This window comes from Furipterus horrens, unplaced genomic scaffold (genome assembly GCF_987537825.1).
Source record: "Furipterus horrens unplaced genomic scaffold, mFurHor1.1.pri manual_scaffold_6, whole genome shotgun sequence".
NCBI classification, from domain to species: Eukaryota; Metazoa; Chordata; class Mammalia; order Chiroptera; family Furipteridae; genus Furipterus; species Furipterus horrens.
This window is the reverse complement of record NW_028327176.1, coordinates 109,629,079-109,651,245: the sequence shown is the minus strand read 5'-3', so window position 1 is coordinate 109,651,245 and position 22,167 is coordinate 109,629,079. Positions and strand designations below refer to the sequence as shown.

Genomic DNA, 22,167 nt, shown 5'->3' with positions numbered 1-22,167 from the left:
AAAAGTAAAGAAATGGGACCTCACTACATTTCTTCAGAACTTTAGTTCCAGAACATTCCCAAAAGATTAATTAATTACTGGTCTGCAGTATGTGATACCAAAACACAGAAAAATAAAATGCAGTTGACCCTTAAACAACATGGGGGTAACAGGCACCAACCCCTCAGAATCAAAAATCCACATATAAATTTTGAGTCCCCCAAAACTTAACTACTAATTGTCCACTGTTGACTGGAAGCCTTACCAATAGCATAAACCATCAATCAACACATGTTTTGTATGTGATATGTATTATATACTGTATTCTTACAATAAAGTAAGCTAGAGAAAATGTTATTGGGAAAATCATTGGAAAGAAAAAAAAAGCATTTACAGTATTTATTGGAAAAAAATCTACATCTAAGTGGACCTGCACAGTTCAAATCTGTGTTGTTCAAGGGACTACTGTATTTCAGAATATTCAGATTCTCATTTGTTTTTACCTATGAAGCAACACCTCCATATATAATATAATTATCTTTCCCAAATATTAAAAAGGAGTGAGTAGAGGTTTTAACATTTAGAGTTCCAGTCTTGTTTAAGAATTTGATTAAGTCTATGGACGGCAGTCCAGGATGAAGCTATGATCTCCAATCTTCAAATCCACCCAGCTTTGAGACGCTACAAACCACATTTCTGCTTTGCCAGCTGACACCCGTTGGAGTTCACCTATAGGGAGCGCTTCAGGAAGACTGCAAGATGGAAAGAGGAAGAAAGGTCTTGCTTTTTCCTTTCAGCTGACGGGTTGCTTGAGCACTGTCCATCAATGCTTTTTCACCAAGCAGGGCAGTTTGCTTCTGAAGCCGCAGGTGAGTCTAGTGTGAAGAACCAGCCTTATGGTGCCCCCTCAGAGACCCTTCTCCCACTGTCTGATGTCCCTCCTGAGAGTTCTGGGTCCCAGCACCACATCAGGAGAGGCTCTTCTGAGATGTTAGTTTTAAATCTGTAGTGTCCTGTCCCCATGTTTCTGAATTTTAGTTACAATACTGGCTCCTTTCCTTTGTTTTTCCAGCTCTAGGAATAATAGCAGCTTCCTGCAATTGCTACTTCTGTGATAACTTTGAATTCTCTTTTTGCCTTTTCAGTTACCTTGTTAATAATTTATACTTAGTTAATAGTTTCTTACACTAAATTCTCTCTAGTAAAATAACTGGTGTGACTTCTGTTTCCTAAATAGATAATTATGGCCATACTCCCAGAAATACGCATAATATTACATTCATACACTCCATAAAAATTTTGTGTTCATTGATACACTAAAATCCATCTGCAGCCACTTATGAAATCCATGAACCCAAGATTAAGAATGTAGGGGTCTGAATAATCTTGTGTTCAATAATGGTTCTTAGAAAACAATTTGAAAGTTCTTGTGTTCTAGGCTATTGCTCACTTAAAAATTCAGTTTTATAAGTAATGCATTTACCTGTGTTGTGTGCTGTTTCCTGAAAAGTGGCCATGGCATTTCAAGTGAGACATCACATTAGAAGACGATATATTCACCAGTGGAAAATGGTTAATAAATCATGTTCCTGAAAGGGAATTTCATGGTCTTCAGGAGCTTCTTTTTGATCACAGTTTATTCTCTGAATAACTTTAGAGAACTGATTTTTTAAAGTCTATTCTTATAATGTTTTACAACCATTATTTTGACAGGTCCCAATGAATCAAATTCTCTTTGTGTAACTAGACTCAAGGAAAAAGCTGATATTAAGACCTAGAATATTGTAGGGCTGGTGTCATGTGAGAAGTGTCACCTTTTTCCTCTAATAGAGACAACTCTGAGATGAAATGTAGATTCCCCGAGAAGAGGGCAAAATGATCTTCTGAGGCACAGAAAGAACCTCTAGAGCTTTTATTTATATTCATACTGTAACTCATGCTTTTAAATTTTTATTTTTGTGCATGTTAATAATGTACATAATTTATTAGTTTGGTAAGATGTGTAAATATTTTTACATAAAAACCATGAGTACATTCTCAAAGCTTTTAATAATAGGGTCCCCTTATTAAAAATTTGGATACCACTGCTCTAATAATAAAGAACTGCATTTTTGGAGCAAGGATCACCAAAGTACAGCTGTAGGCCAACTCTGCCCCATGGTCTATTTTTGTACAGCCCTCCAAGCTAAGAATGAAAGAAGCAGGAGTAAGGGGAGAACATGTGACAGGGACTGCATGTGGCCCCCAGTACTAAAACATATACTACCTGTCCTTTACAGAAAATGTTTGCCAACCTCTACTCTGGAGTAGGCCAACTGAAAACACTTCCCAAAGTCTTTAAAAGGAGGAGGGAGATTCCCTTTCTCACTTCATTAATGAAATTAATGAAGAGAGGACGGGGGCAAGATAATAGGTTAATATTTTTGGTCCAATTATAGATGTTACAAGCTTTAAAAAATTATTATTTGAACAGGGATAAAAATTCAAGAGCAAGTGGAGCAACAGGGAAGACATTTATAACTTCCTTGAGGGTGATAAGAGGTTCTGGAAGGGGGCCTATTACACTGACCCAAAGGATCTCACAACTAAGCTTCATTCTGTGAGAAAGAAGCAAGTAAGCAAAAAGGTAAGTTGACAATAGGTGTTTATATCAATATCCGTGACTATAGAATTTCATAATGACTATACTCAAAAAGTGATTCTGAATCATGAAAATTAGGGTAAATTATTTTCAGTATCCTCTATTAAGGAGTGGAAATACATGTATATCAGAGGAAACGGCTGAAATAGATACTCTTAAACTTAATAGGTTAATTCACATCCAAGAAGCTTGACTACACAGAATGACTTGATACCCAGTTGACCAATTCTTGATAATATAAAGATGGAAACAGAAGTTTAAAACCAAAATGCTGAGAACCAATTTATTGAAGATGTCCCTTAGTACCTGTTAATGAAGAAGAGAAAATTAAAATATAAGGTAATTAGGCTACCTATGTTAGGGGCAATAAGGTTTTCCAGTAGGCCTAATTAGCTGTAATATGTTACTTCTATTCCATTTTCAAGTTCACTGAACATGCTATTCATAGTATCTGAAATCTGGAAACTGGGAATATATCTGTCTTTTGACCACAAAATCAAGTAGAATTAACCTTTTCAAATTTAAATATAAATGCCTAATAGAAAGCATATACCAACTAGGGTCTGTGAAAAGTTATATTACTCACTAGAGCACCATATTAGACTGTGAACAGCTTGAACAAGGGGTTACGTCTGTAGCAGACACTGCCAGTCAACTACTACGATCCATTCTACCTTCTTCCTTTCTATCAGAACTTTTGGTTTTGTTTGGGGCAATTGTGTAGTCAACGAAAAATATCCAATCTCCCAGGAAAGAGCAGCTATGTAACCCAAAACCTGCCAGTTAGTTGTCGTCGTCGTCGGCGGCAGCCGTCCGTCTCGAGAGATGATGGTGTAGCTTCTTAAGAGTCTATCTGCACCGCCGAGAATGGCTGTGCAGTCCGACTCGGGAGTGACACGGTATCTGTCTCCTCCCGTGTTGAATCGACATCTTGCGATGACGCTGGAGTGTCCTCTCCAGTGAAGCTGAAGCTACAGAGCCTGGGCAGGGTGATATGGAGGGTCTGCTGTTGCCCATGCAGCAGACCCCCCCTCTCTTCGCAGCTGAAAGGTCCAAGGGAAAGACAGAGTCAATACAGCTTGGCTTCAGGTGCGCCGCAGGAGTTGCCGGTGTTGACTACAACGTCAAACCGCCTTAGGGACTCCGGCTCCAGATTTTCTGTCGGGGTTTACTCCCTTAGCCTTTCCCCTGAAGAGGTATGCCGCAAGGCAGCGGAGGTTTTTTGGAGTCAGAGTTTTCCTTCTCTGATGTGCCCTGACTGGAAGATGGAACCAGCGACACTTAGCTCGCAGGCCGACGCTCAATCCACTGAGCCAAACCAGCCAGGGTTCTGCCAGTTAGTATATAGAAGAAATCCCTAAGAAGGGCATTCCCTCCAGAATAAAGATGCAGAGCTTGCAAACAGAAGGCTTTTGGTCTTCCACCCTCCTTCTGGAATGCACATTTAGGCCTAGAGGAACAGCAACCATTCACCACTATAACAGGAGCCACATGCTAAGGCAGAGCAGTGAGAAGGCAAAGCAAGCCGTCACTAGCATCAGTGAGGAGCTGAACCAGTTCTAGGGTACTTATCTCTGGCCTTTCTTTTTTTTTTAATGTGAGCAAAGAAAACGCCTTAATTTTTTAAGCTATTGCTGATCAAGTGTTCTGATATACAGTATTCTCTCACTTATCACGGGTATTATGTTCCAGGTCCCCCTGCATAATAGGAATCTTACATTTATTCTACACCCTTAAACCTACATAACTTTAACAACATACATATAAAATACCACAAAATCCCGTGATATAGCAAAAAATCCGCAATAAATAATTAAATATAATATTTTTTAAAATTCGTGATACAGTGAGGCTGCGAGAAGTGAACCGCGATATAAAGGGACTGGCCTAAGGCAATTCTAACTTTTACAATGTGTTAGTATTGTGCTAAGTACAGTGTTAAGTGCTTTAAATGCATGATCTAATTTCTTTCTTTTTTTTTAATAGCTCTGGAAGGAGAAAAATATTCTTTCTTATTTATAGGGATGTTAAATAACTCCCTCAAAAAGACCCAACTAGTGAAGCAGCAGAACTCACACTCAAATCCCGATCTAATGGCCTCCGTTGCTCCTTGCGCTGTTAACCCAGCGCATTGCATGTAGGTGACTGTGCAACAACCGTTTTATTTGGGGAAGTTTGCATCATAGACAGCCACGGAAACTAGAGGAGTGTCACTCTCCTGGTCAGAGAGCACATTTACTCATCTAGAATAATCAAGTCTCTCTGCTTTCCTCAGAGATTTGCTTGCATTCCAAGGTAATAAAAATAATGTCTTTATTGGGAGCAAAGATGGAGCAGGTTTGCTAATATCCCCATATAACCTTAGGGGTTTCCTAAGCTCAGGGTTCCTTGACTGTAACATATCCCTGCGTACACAGTTTTCACATGGACTCACAGCTGCACCACCCATGAGACTTGGGAGCAAGGGAAATTGATGTAAACATTAAGCTCATGTATAAATTGTCTGAATACATTTGGGCTTGTTTCTTCACTGAAGAACTCTATGGAAATATGGCAAGTCAAATTAGCAACTACAGTGCTCATTGCTGCTTAGAGTCTGCTTGACCACTTGCCAATAGACAGGAGATATTTAGGTAATCCAGTTGAGATATTTCTTTTTGATTCAACAGGATGGTGTTGAAAAAAATCAAGAACCTACCATCCCAGTACCTCATACGATATTAACATATAAGTCTCCCCAAACAGTAGTTCTCGCCCTTTTGGAATTTATCATACTTTCGAATTCTAGAATTTTGACTCTATACTTAAAGGGATTAAATACCAAAATCATCATCATCATCAAAGTCATTCACAGTAACACAAATCACTATTAAAACATAATATCTCAGTTTCCATAAAGCTTCCCTAGTATGACTTCATTCATTCTCTTGTAGCCTTTATACAGGGCGGTTGGAATAGCGCTGTCTCCTGCCCTGAGCCTATTCTCTTACATCCTTATGGTGCAAAAGGTTCCGCATGTCTCAAAATGCATCCGCTCTTTCTTTAAAGCCAGTTTTGTATCAACTAAACTGCATCACGCATCCATTCCTTCTACATTACATCTCACAGAGCTCCAAGTGACAGTATTGAGTTGTAGCAGAGATAAAACATTGTGCTTTGATAAAAATGTTGTGTCATATAATTTAGTGAAGAGTTATGCCTAGCCACCAGATGAGGACCACTGTTCTGGAGTCTCTGGACAGCACAATAATGATATTTGCTAAATATTCACTGTGTTCAGAGACTGATTTTAAGGCACAGTGGAGGGTGATGACAGATATTCTTAAATGGTCCCTGTCATCAAAGACATAACATACTTTGGAAAACAGAACATATGTGAAATATTAAAAGAATTCATCTACAAATAATATTATTACAAGAACCAATTAATGTAGTGGATATAAATCTCACTCTGCAATCCAGCTATACAGAAAACATTAAATTTCTTTATTATCTTCAAATAAACTAAATCCACCTCCAAATATTCAGCCTACAAAGTTTTCTCTCCTTCCAGAAGGCACACAGACTGTGTGTGTTATAGCTCCAAGGATAGAGAGGGATCCCCTTGCCTCACAGTCCTGGCTCATCCATCTTTATTAATTGTTGCTGAGGCCTGGCTGTGATCGTCCCTTCATTAGATCACAGGAGTTTTGGCAAGGCTGGGAGGCCCCATGCCCCAACTGAGCCATGTGGTGTTCTTCTCCTTCAAGGAAACTCTCAACCCACGTGGAGTTTGTTTCCATGGAGAAGCGCCAGGGAACACACCCGCTGTGATCTGCTATCTCCTCTCCCTTTCTCATCAGGGAGAAGATCCTCTCTTTCTCTTGTCTCCCCTTTTTCTCTCTCTCCTTCCCTCTACTTATCTTTTTTCTTGGACACTTAGCATCATCTCAGTTATATTTACTGCAATTATTAAACATATAACAAAAACTAACAATTAGATTGTGTTCGTTATGTGTCAGGTACTATTCTAGTGCTTTATTATATTCACTCATCTAAAACCTATACAACTCTCTGAGATAGCACTATTATTATCCCCACTTCACAACTGAAGAAGCTAAGTCATGAGGACATGACTTTGTTCAAGGTCTTTTAACTGGTAAAATTGCTAATTTTGACCTTTAGTACAGATAAAGGGAGCCACTGACCTCAAGAAACTTCTGGTTTTCAACAAACCCCTGTTTGCACAGTGCTGTGGAATCTTCCTCACAAAACATGAACTACAGAAAGAAAAAAAGAGGCACATAAATATGGTCTAGTTTTTCTAGTTTTGTTCCTTGTTTTTTTTAAAACCATAAATTAGAGTTAGCTGTATCTTAAACACCATTCTAAAAACCTTACAGTGTTGGAGTTTTCTTATTACAGTTTTTAACTTAGCGTGGGTTTAGATTTGAATAACATTATCAGGTGGAAAAGGTTTAACTCAAGTGTTCAAAAACAGGGCGCGTCCAACTTTCTGAATTTATTACTCAATTTTGTCTGGATTCTGGACAGCTGGATGGTTATCCTGTGGTAATGAGTGCTAGCAGTATTAATTTGTGGTTTTATAGGAAGCAAGGTCAAGAATGTTTCGATCACAAATCCTCAGCTCTGTCCCAAAGGTTTTTAGATCCACTATCCACAGGAAATTTCAAATAACATTCAAGTGAAAAGCAATCTCCTGGACTCCCAAAAAGTACTCCCTTGAGGGATCCTGACTTTTCTGGGATAAAGGAAAGCTAGAAGTAATGATTCTCTCTCTCTCTCTCTGCCTCTGTCTCTCTCTGTCTCTGTCTCTCTCTCTCTCTCTCTCTCTCTCTCTCTCTCTCTCTCTCGCTTTCTCTCTCCCCTTGCTCCCCTCCCTCCTTCCCCCTTTCTTGTTTTAAAAGCTAAGGCCAAATCAATATACTCTTAATACTTTAATTTCATAAAGTGAGATTTCTGGGAAATCTGGAATTTGTTCACATTTAAGTGAATGCTATGAAAAATCAGAACTTTTCTTTTTACAATTCATCCAACATGATCAAATGTGAAAACAGTATAAATTGTGTTATATTTTTCATATTCCTGATAGTAACTATTAATAAGCAGCCTTCATTTTTTTAAAGGAGAAATACAAAGTCTGATGAGCATTTCAACAAGAAAAATCAACTGCAATTTATTCACTCTATCATAGCCTGTCATGTAACAGCTGAGCCCTGGCACCACCACCAGCAAGCAAATGTGCTAAAGACAGCAAGATGCATCAGGGAGATAAAGCACAGCTTCCTTCATGCCAAAGCACCTACTTGAACAGATGAAGAGAGGTATGCCTGAAGAAGGTGGATGCTGAGAAGGCAGTAGTGACAACGCAACACTGGGATATAATTGAGAATGTCGGTCTTATTGCAGACCTCTGAGACAGGGCAGCTGCAGTGTGTCTTTTGACATTGCCACTTGGAACCAAGTCATCTTTCTCATTAGGCTCTTTAAATGCCACCTGGCCATGCTGACAAATCTGCAACACAAAAAGAAATTTCAGTATTTCCCAAAGAAAGGTGTTGTAAAAAGCTAAACAAAGACAACATTAACACAATGCAAAACTCAAACCTGCCACTGACACATTATCATGTTGTCACAAATTATGGTAGTTTAGTCTGAAAACCTAAGTGCACATTACAGAATGGTTTGGCAGTTTCTCCCACCTATTATTGCTGAGAGAATTATTCATGTGCTGAAGCTAACCATGCCTACAACTAAGCTCAGAATGTGATCTTTTAAACGCAAATCAAGAATTTGGTGGCTGGCCTTTCAGTTCCCAGATGTAGAACAGCCAGAATATGTTTTAATCCATAACCAATCTAAGCATCCAGAAAAGATACTCAGAAAAGAATGTTGTGAATTTCTTAAACCATGGAACTTTACTTACCACAAAGGCCCTGACTCCACCTCTACCTCCTAGAGAGTAAAGCTATTCTAGGTAAGAGAGCAAAGAAGAGAAAAACAAATTGAGACCTGAGATAAAATAAGATTTAAGTGATTGTTGTTATGCATCCTCTGACAGTGAAAAGCACATAAATGCTAAATGTTGGGTTAGCCAAAAATTCTGTATGGTTTTTTTCTCTAAAATAAGACACATTTTTCATTTTCATCAATAAATTTATTGATTTGGATATTTTGAGTATATCTGCAATCTCCTACATGGCATAATGTTAATTGTTCTCAATTAATGTCTCAATTTGATCACTATCACCTTCAACTGGTCTACCCAACTGAGGAGCATCGTCCAGCGAGAAATCTCCAGCATGAAACTTCGCAAACCACTTTTGACACGCTCGATCAGTCACAGCACCTTCTTCACACACTGCACAAATCTTTGTGTTTCAGCTGAGTTTTTACCTTTCTTGAAATAATAAAGCATAATATGCTGAAAATGTTGCACACTTTCTTCCATCTTAATATTAACATGGTTACACAAAAATTCACAAATTTTGATAAGGTTTTTTTAAATGCACAGTGATATGACAGCTGTCACACTACAACCTAACAAAATTGTTTCAAATAAAGTTAAAGACAACTAAGTGCTACTAGCGTCATCTTACAGAAAACAAACAAACAAACAAGCAGACTTTTTGGCCAATCCAACACTTAACAATTAGCAATGCTGCTTCCATAATTAGAAGTGTACTACTTTAAGGAGAAATGTAACCATAAAATTTCCAACTTGATTGGAATGATTATCAACCCTAGAAGTAAGGACCACTGGATCACAACCTAGTGCTAGAGAGACCTGTAAACACATTCTAGATCCTATTAAGGCTTCTGTGATTTTATATGTCACTTAGGGCAGCAGTTCTCAACGTGTGGTCTACATGAGTGTGTGGTACGCTCTACCCACTAAGAGTCCTCAAGATCCTTTCAGAAGGAACATCAGATAAAAACTATTTTCATAATAGTAAGAAGCAACCATTTGCCTTTTTCTTTGGGTTGTTATACATGTAGTACTTATAGTGCAAAAGCAATATGAGTTAATGAGCCAAACTACTGGCACCTTTGCCTGAATCAGTCATTGCAGTCTCTGTACCTAGCATGTGTGTGGGGTGTATTGCTTCACTTGAGTGTCTCCTTGATGAACCAACAAAAATTATTAACTTCATTAACTCTCAATCCTTAAATTCACTTCTTTTAAAATATTTCATGTGACAAAATATGCATAATGCTCTTCTGTTCTATACCAACATACAATGGTTGTCTCAAGAAAAAGCACTTACATAATTAAGTTGGAGGTGAACTAGCTGGCCAGACATTTCAGTCAATAGAGAATGATAAGTCACTCAGCCAACTAATATTTCTTGAGTTCAATATTCTTCTTGGTCTAGATTAGACATAATCTCCATCAGCTCTCTTTCAAAGTTCAATGATGAACTAGTGAGTTTTCTGTCATTATTTTTTATAATAACAGTTTTATTAACATATAATCACATACTATATAATTCACAAATTTAAACTTCCAGCCAAGATGGAGGCTTAGGTAGACATGCTTTACCTCCTTCTACAGCCATAAGGATTACATGTACCTCAAAACAAAAAACAAACAGAAATACCAGAAAATCAAACTGCATGGAAGTCCAACAAATAAAGATGTAAAGAAGTAATTCTCATCAAGACAAGTAGGAGGCGTGAATACAGAGAGCCGTGGTGGAGAGGATGTGGTGTGGATGTGGTGGCAGCAGGACTGTGGCTTCAGCTGGCCAGCAGAAAGAGCTATTACACATTATAAAAGCTGAAAGGGACACCTGGGAAGCAATCCCAGACTCAGGGAAGACCACGCAGCTCACAGTTCCAGCACGGGGAAAATAAAGTCTCATTGCTTCTGGCTGTGAAAACCAGTGGGAGTTGGGGCAGTGAAAGAAATTGTTGGTCTCTCAGGAGAGTCCATTTAGAGGGCCCTCATGGTCCTAGAAAGTATGCAAACACACCCACTCTGGGAACCACAACCTGGGCAATAGCTAGAAGGGGGCCAGTCACAGAGGGAAGTGGGTGAAGTAATGGGAAAAGGAGTGAGTGCTGATCAAGCAGCATTGTTCCTTCTCTGACCGCTCCTCCAGATACAGCACCACAAGGTGGTGAAAGGATCACCTAGCACTGATGAATACCTAAAGCTCCACCCCTTATCACATAACAGATGCAACAGTTCTACCTAAAACACAGAGGCAAACACAAGAGGCTGTCAAATTGATAATACAGACAAGTATGGCCCAAAAGAGGGAGCAGATCAAGGATCCACAGAGATAAATAAACAAGGAGGAGACAGCCAACCTAACAGATGCAGAGTTCAAAACACTAGTGATAACAATGCTCACAGAAATGATTGAGTATGGCAAACATATAAGGAGAGAAATGAAGGCTATACTAAGTGAAATGAAGAAAAATCCACATGAAACCAATGGTGAAGGGAAGGAAACCAGGGTTCAAATCAATAATTTGAAACATAAACAGAAATAATCAGTCAACCAGTAAAGAATGAAGAAACAAGAATTGAAAAATACAAGGAGAAGCTTAGGAACCTCTGGGACAACTTAAACATTCCAACATCCAAATCATAGGGGTGCCAGAAGAAGAGAAAGAGCAAGAAATTGAAAACTTATTTGAAAAAATAATGAAGGAAACCTTCCCTAATTTGGTGAAGGAAATAGACATACAAGTCCAGGAGGCAGAGTCCCAAAGAAGCTAGACCCAAAGAGGACCACACCAAGACACATCACAATTATAATGCAAAAGGTTAAAGATAAAGAAAGAATCTTAAAAGCAGCAAGAGAAAAGAAGAGAGTTATCTACAAAGGAGTTCCCATAAGACTAGCAGCTGATTTTCCAAAAGAAACTTTGCAGGCAAGAAGGAACTGTCAAGAAGTATTCAAAGTGATAACAAATAAGGACCTACAACTGAGATTATTTTATCCCACAAAACTCACTTAGAATGGAAGGTCAGATAGTGTTTCCCAAACAAGATGATGACTTCATCATCACCAAGCCCTTATTATATGAAATGTTAAAGGGACACATTTACGAAAAAGAAGATCAAAATTATGAACATTAAAATGACAACAAACTCAAAACTATCAATAAGTGAATATAAAAAAAAAAAAGAAACTAAGCAAACAACTAGAACAGGTACTTAACCGTAGATATGGAGATCATATGGAGGGTTATCAATGGGGATGGGGAAGGGGAAGAATGGGGGAATAGTGCAGGGATCAAGAAGCATAACTAGTAGGTACAAAATAAACAGGGGGACATTAAGAATAGTAAAGTAGATGGAGAAGCCAAGGGACTTATATGCATGACCCATGGGCATGAACTAAGGGGGGGAGGGATTGCTGGAGGGAAGGGAGGTACCAGGCAGAGGGAGGGGGTCAAAGGGGAAAAAATTGGGACAACTGTAATAGCATAATCAATAAAATATACTTAAAGAAAAAAAATAATTCACAAATTTAAAATATACAATTCAATGGTGTTTAGTATTTTCTTAGAATTGTGCAACCATCACCATATTAATTTTAGAGTATTTTTATCAGCTCAGAAAGAATCCCCATAATTATCAGCAGTCATTTCACATTTCTTCCCAACTTCTCCAAGTCTAGGCAACCACTAATTTACCCTTTCTCTATATAAATTAGTTTATGCTGGACATTTCACATAAATCACACAATATATGATCTTTTCTGAGTGCCTTCTTTCACTTAGCATCTTTTTGAGGTTTATCCATGTTGTAGTATGCATTAGCACTTAATACATTTTTATTACCAAATAGTATTCCATTGTATGGATAAACCACATTTTATTTATCTCATCAGTTGATGAAGATTTGAGTTGTTTCCATGTTTTGCCTATTATGATAATTATGTCCTGCTATGAATTTTATGTACAAGTTTTTGTATGGGTTTTTTTTTATTTTTCATTTCTCTTGGATATATATACATAGGAGTGCAATTGCTGAGTTATATGGTAACTCTATGTTTAACATTTTGAGGAACTCACAGACTGTTTTCCAAAGCAGCTATGCAATCATTCATAAAAACTTTTAGCACTAATTTATTCACTCTTTTAGGAAATATTTACTGAAAACTTACTATGTCTAATTCCACGTGTTAGATATTAGTGATATAATGGCAAATAAAACAGAGTCTCTACCATAATGAAGATTATAATTTATCAGGGAAGAAGGACAAAACAAAAATAACATTTGGGTTAAGTATAACGATAGGCAAAGCACAGAGTACATAGGGTCAGGCAATAGAGGGACCTAACCTGTTTAGATGCCTGAAGATCTCCCTGGGGAAGAAATGTTTTCACGGAAACTCAAGTGAAGTGATAATTGGAATTAACTTGGCAAGGAAGGAGGGAAGTGTTTGGTACAAAGGAACAATCTCATGCAAAATCCTAAAGGTAAGGAGGTAACCTGTTCTGCTTCAATGACCAAGAGAAACCCCATGTACCTGTAAACTGTATAGCGTGCAAGGTAAAGAGGGTCGAAATTGAGTCTTGAGAAGTAGACAGAAACCACTGAAAGGTTTTTAATAGAGCAATAACACTCTTAGTTTGTGTTCCTTAAAAAACACACTTGCTTCTCTACCTGGAGAATGGATTGGAGGGAAGCAAAACTAGTAGCTGAAACAAGCGTAGTGATTATAGACAAATATGGACAAAAGTTAGGTGGCCCAGACTACAGTGGTGGTATGGTCCTGTGGGAATGAGGTGGAATCAAGAAACATTCCAAAAGTAGAACCAATAGAACTTGATGATTGATTGTATACCAAGGGAAAGAGAAAGGAAGGAATCAAAATAGATTTTCTATTTAGGTCCTGGATGGATGGTAATGCCATTAACTAAGACAGAGCTATAGGGAGTATGTCAAATCATGATCCACACGTCAATGAGCAGAGAAGCATTTCCCATATACCCACTATGTGGAAGGCACTGGGCTAGAGCTATGCATATAAAACTAAATAATGGACATGCTGTAGGCAGAAAAATAATATCCCCAAGCATGTAACATCCTAATCCCTCAAGCCTTCAAATGTTTCCTTACATGGTATACAGAAAAGAGTTAACATAGCAGTCCTAAACTGCTATCCTTAAAAAGACCTACTTGCTAAATTAGCCCCTTGACTAACATCTGGGAATTAAGATTTTAAGGATTCCCACCATTAACTGATAAGAGTGCCTAAAATGTTTGTGCAAACAATATGGTTTATGGTAAACACCTGCCTTCATCCTGGGAGTCTGAAGTTTTGGTACAAGGCAGGCAAAGGAGGCCTACATGACCAACCCTGATAAAAACCCTGGACACTGAGTGTCTAATAAGCTTCTCTGGTTAGCGATATGTTACGTATGTTGTCACAACCCTTTGCTAGAAGAATTAAGAAACGTTCTGGTTTCCTCCACTGGGAAAAGACCCTTGAAAGCCTGTACCTGTTTCCCCCTAGAGTTTGCTCCATGTGCCTTTTCCCTTGGTTGACTTTGCTTTGTATTTTTTTGGCCTTAATAAATCGTGGTTGTATGACTCTATGCAGAGATCTGTCCTTCTAGCAAAACATCAAATCTGAGGTGACCTTGGGGACCTCCAACACACATAGAAAAGGGATTTTGCAGTTGTGATTAAAAGCCTTAATATAAAGAGATTGTATTGGATTATGAATGGGCTCAATGTAATCAAAGTAGAAACCAGAGTGATGTGATTGCTGCTTTTGAAGATGGAAAAATGGTCACAAGTCAAGGAATAGAGGCAGCCTCTAGAAACTAGAAAAGGTAACAAAATAGTCTTCCATAATATCTCCCAAGGGAAGCCCATCAACACCTTGTGAAATTCATTTTGGACTTTGGACTTCCAGCACTGTAAAATAGTGAATTTAAGCTGTTTTAAGATAATATATTTGTGGTAATTTGTTCCACCAGCACTAGGAAACTGACATTGATGTCCTAAAGGACCATGAATTTTTATGAATGAAACAAAAACATAAACCCATAATATTTTTCAATTTCACTTATAAGCTTTAACTATTGTGCGCCATCCTGTTTACCATAACTATTCTTTTTCCCAAGATAATGACAGTGTTTATGAATAATCAGAAAGTAAAGCCTTTCCACACTATCCAGAGAGGGGTCCATACCATGTTGCTCTGAGTGCCCATCATAACCTAAAGGGAAAGTTTCACAATTTCTGGAGCCATAGATGTCCTGTAAATTAAGGAGTAGGATGTCCTTAAATTGTTTGCAGCAGGAAGCCACTTAGGTAGCATCTGCCTTGACTTCCATATGCAAAAGGAAAAGTGATGGCATCTACATTATAAATCTGAAAAGAACCTAGGAAAAGCTTCTGTTGCCAGCTTATGTCATTTGCCATTAAAAACCTGGCTATGTCAGCCCGATATCATTCAGGAGCACTGGCTAGCGAACTGTGCTGAAGCTTGCTGCTGCCACTGCAGCCACTCCTATTGTTGGCCGCTTCCCTCCTGACACCTTCAGTAACCAGATCCAGGCAGCTTTCCAGGCACCACAGCTTCTAGTGGTGACTGGTCCCAGAGATAACCACCAGCCTTTCACAGAGGTGTCTTAGGTTGACCTGCCTACCATTGTTCTATGTAACACAGACTCCTCTGTGTTATGTGGACATTACCATCCTCTGCAACAAAAGGGAGCTCACTCAGTGGGTCTGAGGCGGTGGATGCTGGCCCGGGGAGTTCTGAGCATGTGCGGCACCATCTTCTGTGAGCACCCATGGGAGGTCCTGCCTGATCTCTGCTGCTGCAGAGATCCTGAAGAGATGGAAAAGGAAGAGCGGGCTGCTGCTGAAAAGGCTGTGACCAAGGAGGAATTTCAGGGGGAATGGACTGCTCCAGTTCCCAAATTTACTGCTCCTCAACTCAAGGTCACAGACTGATCTGAAGGTACAGGTGCCCTCTGTGCCTATGGAGCAGTTCCCCACTGAAGACTGATCCACAGCCCCACTGCCCAGCCACTGAATGGGCAGGAACAACTAGAGGGGTCTTAAGCTGATCTTCCACAGACTCCTAAATGAATAATGAAATAAGGTTGATGGAAAATGAACAGTTTCTGAAAAAATAATGGAAGAAATAAAGAAAGAAAAAAGAAAGTAAAATGTAAATAAACAGCTTTTTATAGAATGACAAAACTAGTATAAAACTGGCTCAGTGGACATTCGAACTCTTATCACACATAACACTGTGCAATACAAAAGATTAAATGACAAACTGGCATATCCAATCATGAATTAGAAAACATAGTATGTAGACATTAATGCCTGCTTTAAAGACTTTTGGGGGCTGGGAAAAAACCCTAGCTGGCAGTGTAGCAGGTTAGAAAATTCTAGTAAAATTTCCTGATGTAAAGTAAAAAGTAACATGATTTTCATTACTGGGAGACACACTTAATTGATGAAATGGTCAATAATATATATAAAGCAAGGTTTTCACTACCAAGAAAACAGGTGTCTGCTTGATGAAAAGGCAAAGTTAGACAATAAAACCACCTTTAATTTCACAGTCTGTGATTCTTCATAAAAATTTTAAAGATCAATTATGTCCCATCAATGTTAGATCCAAGCCAAACAAAGTGATTTATGTACAAATATCCTCACACATGGAGTAATTATTGATAGAATAACTAATCATTATTAAATATGAACTCAAGAGATTATATTGGGGAGTAATTTACACTTATGGCTTTCCCTACACTTTTTAATACACCTCCACTTTCTGTTTAAAGAGTATAACCTTTAAATAACTAGAGGACAAGAAATATTGACTTTATTTTAGAACTAGGTTAAACACAGTAGTTTAATACAGTGATTCAGATGTGTCCATAAAATTTAGGTGATATTATGTTTAGTCCAGTTTTTCTAGATAAGAGCTTTCAGTGGTACTGCATAGCAATGAAAATTCTAGTCCCTGAGAGTTGGCTTCATCTATTCTATACAAACATTCATACAGTATTTACCACTACAATGAAGACATCATGGTAGGCATAGATGAGCAAAGAACAGCCTCTAATCTCAAGGAGCTCATGGTCTAAAGGTGGAAATGGACACGAAACAGACAATTATAAACATGAGATGAAAAATTACAGTGATAGAGATATTTAGTAGACCGGCACTGAACACAGTCTGAGGGTAACATATAAACATCCTGGAGTCAGGAGCACTTGCTACTACTAGCTTTAGTGACTGGGGCAGGAGTTAGGCAGACTTCAGCAGATGGGACAGATGGGACTAAGTCAGCAAAGATAAAAAGGGATTAAAACCAGCTAGCATGTTCAGACGACCACAACAGTTGAATCTGCTGGAGGGTGGATCATTTCTCTGATCACTATAGACCTAAGTTTGATTTGTCTTATGATTTATGAAATTATTAATGAGTAACGGCTGAAGTGCCATAACATAGTACACATTCGGTTAGGGAAAAATATACTTAAAACTTATTTTTGTTTTAATAGTAAGCGCCACATTGATGGATCCCTCTATACCATCCAATTCACTAAAAAGAGTTAATGTTTGGAGTCAGTTTAATACTTTTCCCAATTTTTATTGCCATTTTTTAGTGTATCCTGAGTGACTTTATATTTAAATGGTTAGTCAAAGAGAATTCTAAGTCTTCTTTTGCTATGCTTCTTAGATTAAACACTGTAAAAGAAAAATCACTTGGAAATAATATTAGGTCCAAGATGAATCCAGGAAAATATCACATGCAGCCTAACACGCCAATAGCATTACTCCAACTCTCATGTCATTCTGAGCTGTAAATGAATTGAAGTATATCTACAAAATCCACCCTGTGGAGACAATCAGTGTACTCCTGGAACAGACTGCAACAATAATCAACTTACCCACGCATTACCCTAGAATACCTAAAACTTACAGGGAAACCCCATAATAACTGGACTAAATAATACTATCATGAAAAAGGGTGATAATAGGTATATAACCAGCTTATGAATACATATGTAAATAGAGTAACTAGAATTAACTATATGCCTTCCCAATTATATTCTCAATAACCTATTAAAACAACCTATAAGAAAATCTTATCACCATTCAGTATATTCTTCATTGAAGTATAAATGCAACATTAAGAATAAATAGGCATAGAATCTAAAGTAATTATACTTTGTAAAAAATCTCAAAATATTTTCAGTTCCTTTAACACAGCTACTGAAAAGATGTAACGTAACTGGACTATCTTAATTTTTCAGGTGTAATTCCTCTATTATAATTTTTTTAAAGAAGAGCCTAGAAATAAGAAAATATAAATTATCTTTTTGTACTAAGCTAAATGTAAACTCAGCAAATCAAAGTTTACATTTCACTATTACATTTACATCAATTACATACATCAACTGTTCAAAAGTCCAGTCTTTTTCTAAGGCTAAAATAAGTTGTTAAAGGTCACATGGAGACAGAGCTTTAGATATAAAGTGTGATGAGTTTCATTTTGCTTATTCATCAGCCACAGGGGGTGGGGGGGGAGGAAAAGAATTGCCCATCTACTCTGTGCCAGACTTTGAACAAGTTCCAGGAAACACAAAAACCAAGTTAGAAGAGAGATAGAAACAAAGAATTGGGAGATGTGGAGACAGCACCTGGGGAAATGTGGAGACAGTATCAAAGATGAAGGAACTTCACAGAAGAAGAATATAAGCCTTGAATGTTGAAGTTCACCAAGCAAAGGTGGAGACAAAGGCAATCCTTGTTTTGGGGATCAACAGAGGCACCAAGATATGGCAAGACATGGGTTTGTGCAGGAAATTCTAGTCTGATGTTGCTAGGACATGAGTGCATGTGTGAAAATGGTGGGAGACAAGAGATCAGTCAGGGTTGCATAGGAAGGGTTATGGCCTATATGAAAGTAAGCAGGAGAATAAGATGCACAAAAGTATGAATAGTATAAGTAGAAAGTCAACTCTGAAATCATGTGATGAGCTGGAAGCATGGACACAATTTAGAGGCTGCTAAACCTATCCCAGTGAGAGCCAGTGGGGACCTTAACTAAGAAAGTGAAAACAGAGATAAGGAAATGGACTTGAGAGACATATCAGAGGCAGAATAAACAGGAATTGACAATGGAACACATACAGAGAGGAAGACAAACTTACTGATACGAAAGCATGGGATAATGCTGTTCAATAGAGAAAGGAAACACAGACAGTCTATCTATAGGGAAGGAAAATAAGTTGACTGGGTATGCAGTACCTACAGGACTTCTAAGCAGAGATGCTCAGTGTATGATTTGCGGGTTGGGACTACAAAGGCAAGAAACTGGCATGATTGTCAAGTTTTTAAGAAGCTAAAGTCTTTGAGGCCAGGGTGTCTGCTTTTTATCTCTTGTCCCCAGTGCCTTCCACACTCTCTGGAATATAGTAGACACTCAGTAAACATTTATTTAATTATATTTCTGAAGGGAAAGGATAAAAGGAAAACATATGGCAGTAAGAATAGAACCCTATAAATACAGTTGGGGCACAACTATATACAAAGGACAGGCAAACACAGAGATCCCAAAAAGTGGAACAAGAAAATGTCAGAGAAAAAGGGAGAGACCCAGGAAATAAAGACGTTTTAGATGCCAAGAGAGGACAATAATGTATAGGGAACAAAATTGGAGAAATACAGTGTAATTTGCTGACAGCAAATTACCAAGAAGAAAGCTGACACTAAAATGCAAATTAATTCATTTCTAAAATATATATAACCTATGTGAGCAGATATCTGCTATAAACTAGCATTAATGACTGCAAAATATTAATCAGGTAATTAACATTTACATTTGCAAATTTCTCAAAAATATTCTTTATATTTAGCACTGTAATCATGCAAAGATAGATTCATTTAATCCCATTTAGCTAATAAGATAACTGGGACCTAGAGAAACACATAATGTGCCGGAGTTCCCACAAAATTGAAAATGCATTTTTCAACAGTTTGTTGCACATCCTTCATTACACAATTTTTCAATAAGAGTTCTTGCTCTGAACTCTTTATAAAAGCCTGTCAGAGAACCACTCCTACCCTCCACTCCCTCTTAATATAAGGACTCTCTAAACTGAGTTTCCCATCACCTCCTCCTCTGGGGATGCAGTTAAGATACTTCTGCTTATGTTTATTTCTCATCCTCAAAAGGCCATTGCATCTGTTGCAAATACTTCTCCAAAATTCATTTTCTTTGGCCAGAAACTAAACTTAATCAATTAAGTATCCAGAGAGAGAAAAAGATAGGCATTTGTAAGGAACTGTAGCTCCACGAATCATAGAAACAATGGTTTGAAAATCCTTAATTATCTAGTCCTAAATATTCCAAGCCTTATTGCTTTTCAGAATTACCTGGGTTCTTTCCAATTTTTTTCCTGCCACACTTGCATCAGACCCTGAGGAGCCCCAAACAGCATGGCCTGGGGTCACTGACCTCCTGATGGCTAAAGGGATCAATACATGAAGCCATATCTTAAGCTCTGTACATTCAGGAGTTAACTCAGCAGGTCTAGATTGCTCAAAAGCTAAACTTTCCAAAGAAAGGACTGGACCTTGACTGGTTACTGCGTAATAACCGCTGATCACTTGGAATATCTTGCCAGATGAACAGTAAATGTTTTTGTGTGCCTGAGGCCCTGGACCATGCTGTATCAGTTTGATCTCAGGGGGCTGGACACTAAATAACTAAGGTTAGTTACTTAGGCACTGACCCACAATAAAAACCGTGGACACCAAGGCTTGGGTGAACCTACCTGACTGGTGATACTTTGCACATGCTGTCACACATCAAATTACTGGGAAAATTAAATGTATCTCTGCTCAAGCAATTGCACTGAGAGGAGGCACCTGGATATTTGCGGCTGGACATTTGCACCTGCTTCCTCCTGGACTTTGCCTTATGCATCTTTTTTCGTTTGCAGATGTTACCCTATATCCTTTCACAATAGACCATGAACATGAGTGTAACAGCTTTCCTGAGTCCCATGAGTCTTTCTCTTGAATTGTGAGCCTGAAGGTGGTCTTGGTGACCCTCCAAAAAACCTATTCCTGGCACAACATGACACCCTTTGGGAAGCTCTGATCTACATAATGTGGCTCTCTCAAAACCCACTGAATTGGAATCTCTATCCAGAAATCTTTATATTTTACACACTCCCTGGGTTAATGTCACACAGCCAGTGAGCCACTGGTTTTAGAACAGGCTTTTAGAGATTTTGATCTAGACAACAAGCCATGTGCTGATTAAAATAACTTAAAAAAAAAAAAAAATCCCCATCATTTGATTTGTAAATTTCAAATTTACAATCTAGGAAATTTACAATCTCCCAAGACAGCCCTCTTCAATATTTAAGTGGTTCACATTGTTCAAAAATTTTTCCTTATGTGTATGTAAACTATCTCCACATGACTTCTAATCTTTGCTCTTAGTTATTTGCAATAAGGCCATTCAATGTGAATCTCATCTGCCTTCCACATAACAGTCCAAACACTGCCGTTTTCTTGTTTCTCCTAAGTCTCTTATCATCAGAGTGTATTAAATCAGGCTGAAGGAAAAGGAACTCGCCAGCAATCGTCTGTATCAAGATCTTCAGGACAATAACCTTAAAGTATGAGTATATAACAAATTTATTGGTTAAGGAAAGAGGTCACAGTTTTTTTTTAATCTTCACCTGAGGATATGTTTTTATTGGTTTCTTTAGAGCGAGAAGGGAGAGAGAGAGAGAGAAACAAAACAGAACATCGATGTGAGACAGAAACATTGATCGCTTGCCTCCCTTATGCACCCGGACTGGGGACAGCACCTGCAACCTTCTGCTGCGCAGGAAACACTTCCACCAATGGAGAAACACAGCCAAGGCAAGAGCTCACGATTTTAAGGACTACAATCTTTATCCCAAAGCTTTATTTCTATAGTTACAATACTGTATCAGACACATAAAAACTAGTCAAACAATAAAAAACTATATGTAGATTCAATGTGTATGCACACAGACTGACATCAAAAAATGTACATATTTAAAGAAAGATAAATAATTGTGTTGTTTGTGCATTTGATTGGTTGCACAGAAATCAACTTAGAGAGTCTATTAACAATAGAATAAACTCTGGGGAGTGCATGGGGGTGATAAATATTCCCAAGAGAGGAGAAATTACTTTTCTGTTTGGGAACTTTGGAAAAAGCGATAAGCCAGCAAGGTAAGGCACCTTGCCTGCAGACAGTGCGTGTTACCTCTTCTCTGCCATGAGGTAAGGTCCAGTCTCTATGCAGTGTGACCTGTGGCTCCAGTGATGGGCAGCTAATTCTGCCCATGTCAGCACTAAATTATTAAAATGAATGCAGCTACCCATTTCTCGTGTCCTTTGATTGAACTTCTAGCAGTAATAATACTGGCATTCTCTCCAAGTGTCTGACTCCTATCTATTACCTCTCAATATGTTTACGTTTGGGATGGCCAGAGAAAAAAAAAGTTTACTGATTGGGGACCTAAAATCCATCTTCTATTTCCAT

At 38.2% G+C, this 22,167-nt stretch overlaps 1 long non-coding RNA gene and 1 pseudogene across 1 annotated transcript in view; both read left to right on the top strand.

The window, feature by feature from the left end:
• The window catches only part of LOC150007225 (small ribosomal subunit protein uS2 pseudogene), a 41,013-nt pseudogene extending 25,401 nt beyond the window's left edge, over positions 1-15,612 (top strand).
• LOC150007224 (uncharacterized) overlaps positions 1-22,167 on the top strand; it is a 76,485-nt gene that overhangs the window by 40,195 nt on the left and 14,123 nt on the right. The gene's annotated exons all lie outside the window — the stretch shown is intronic.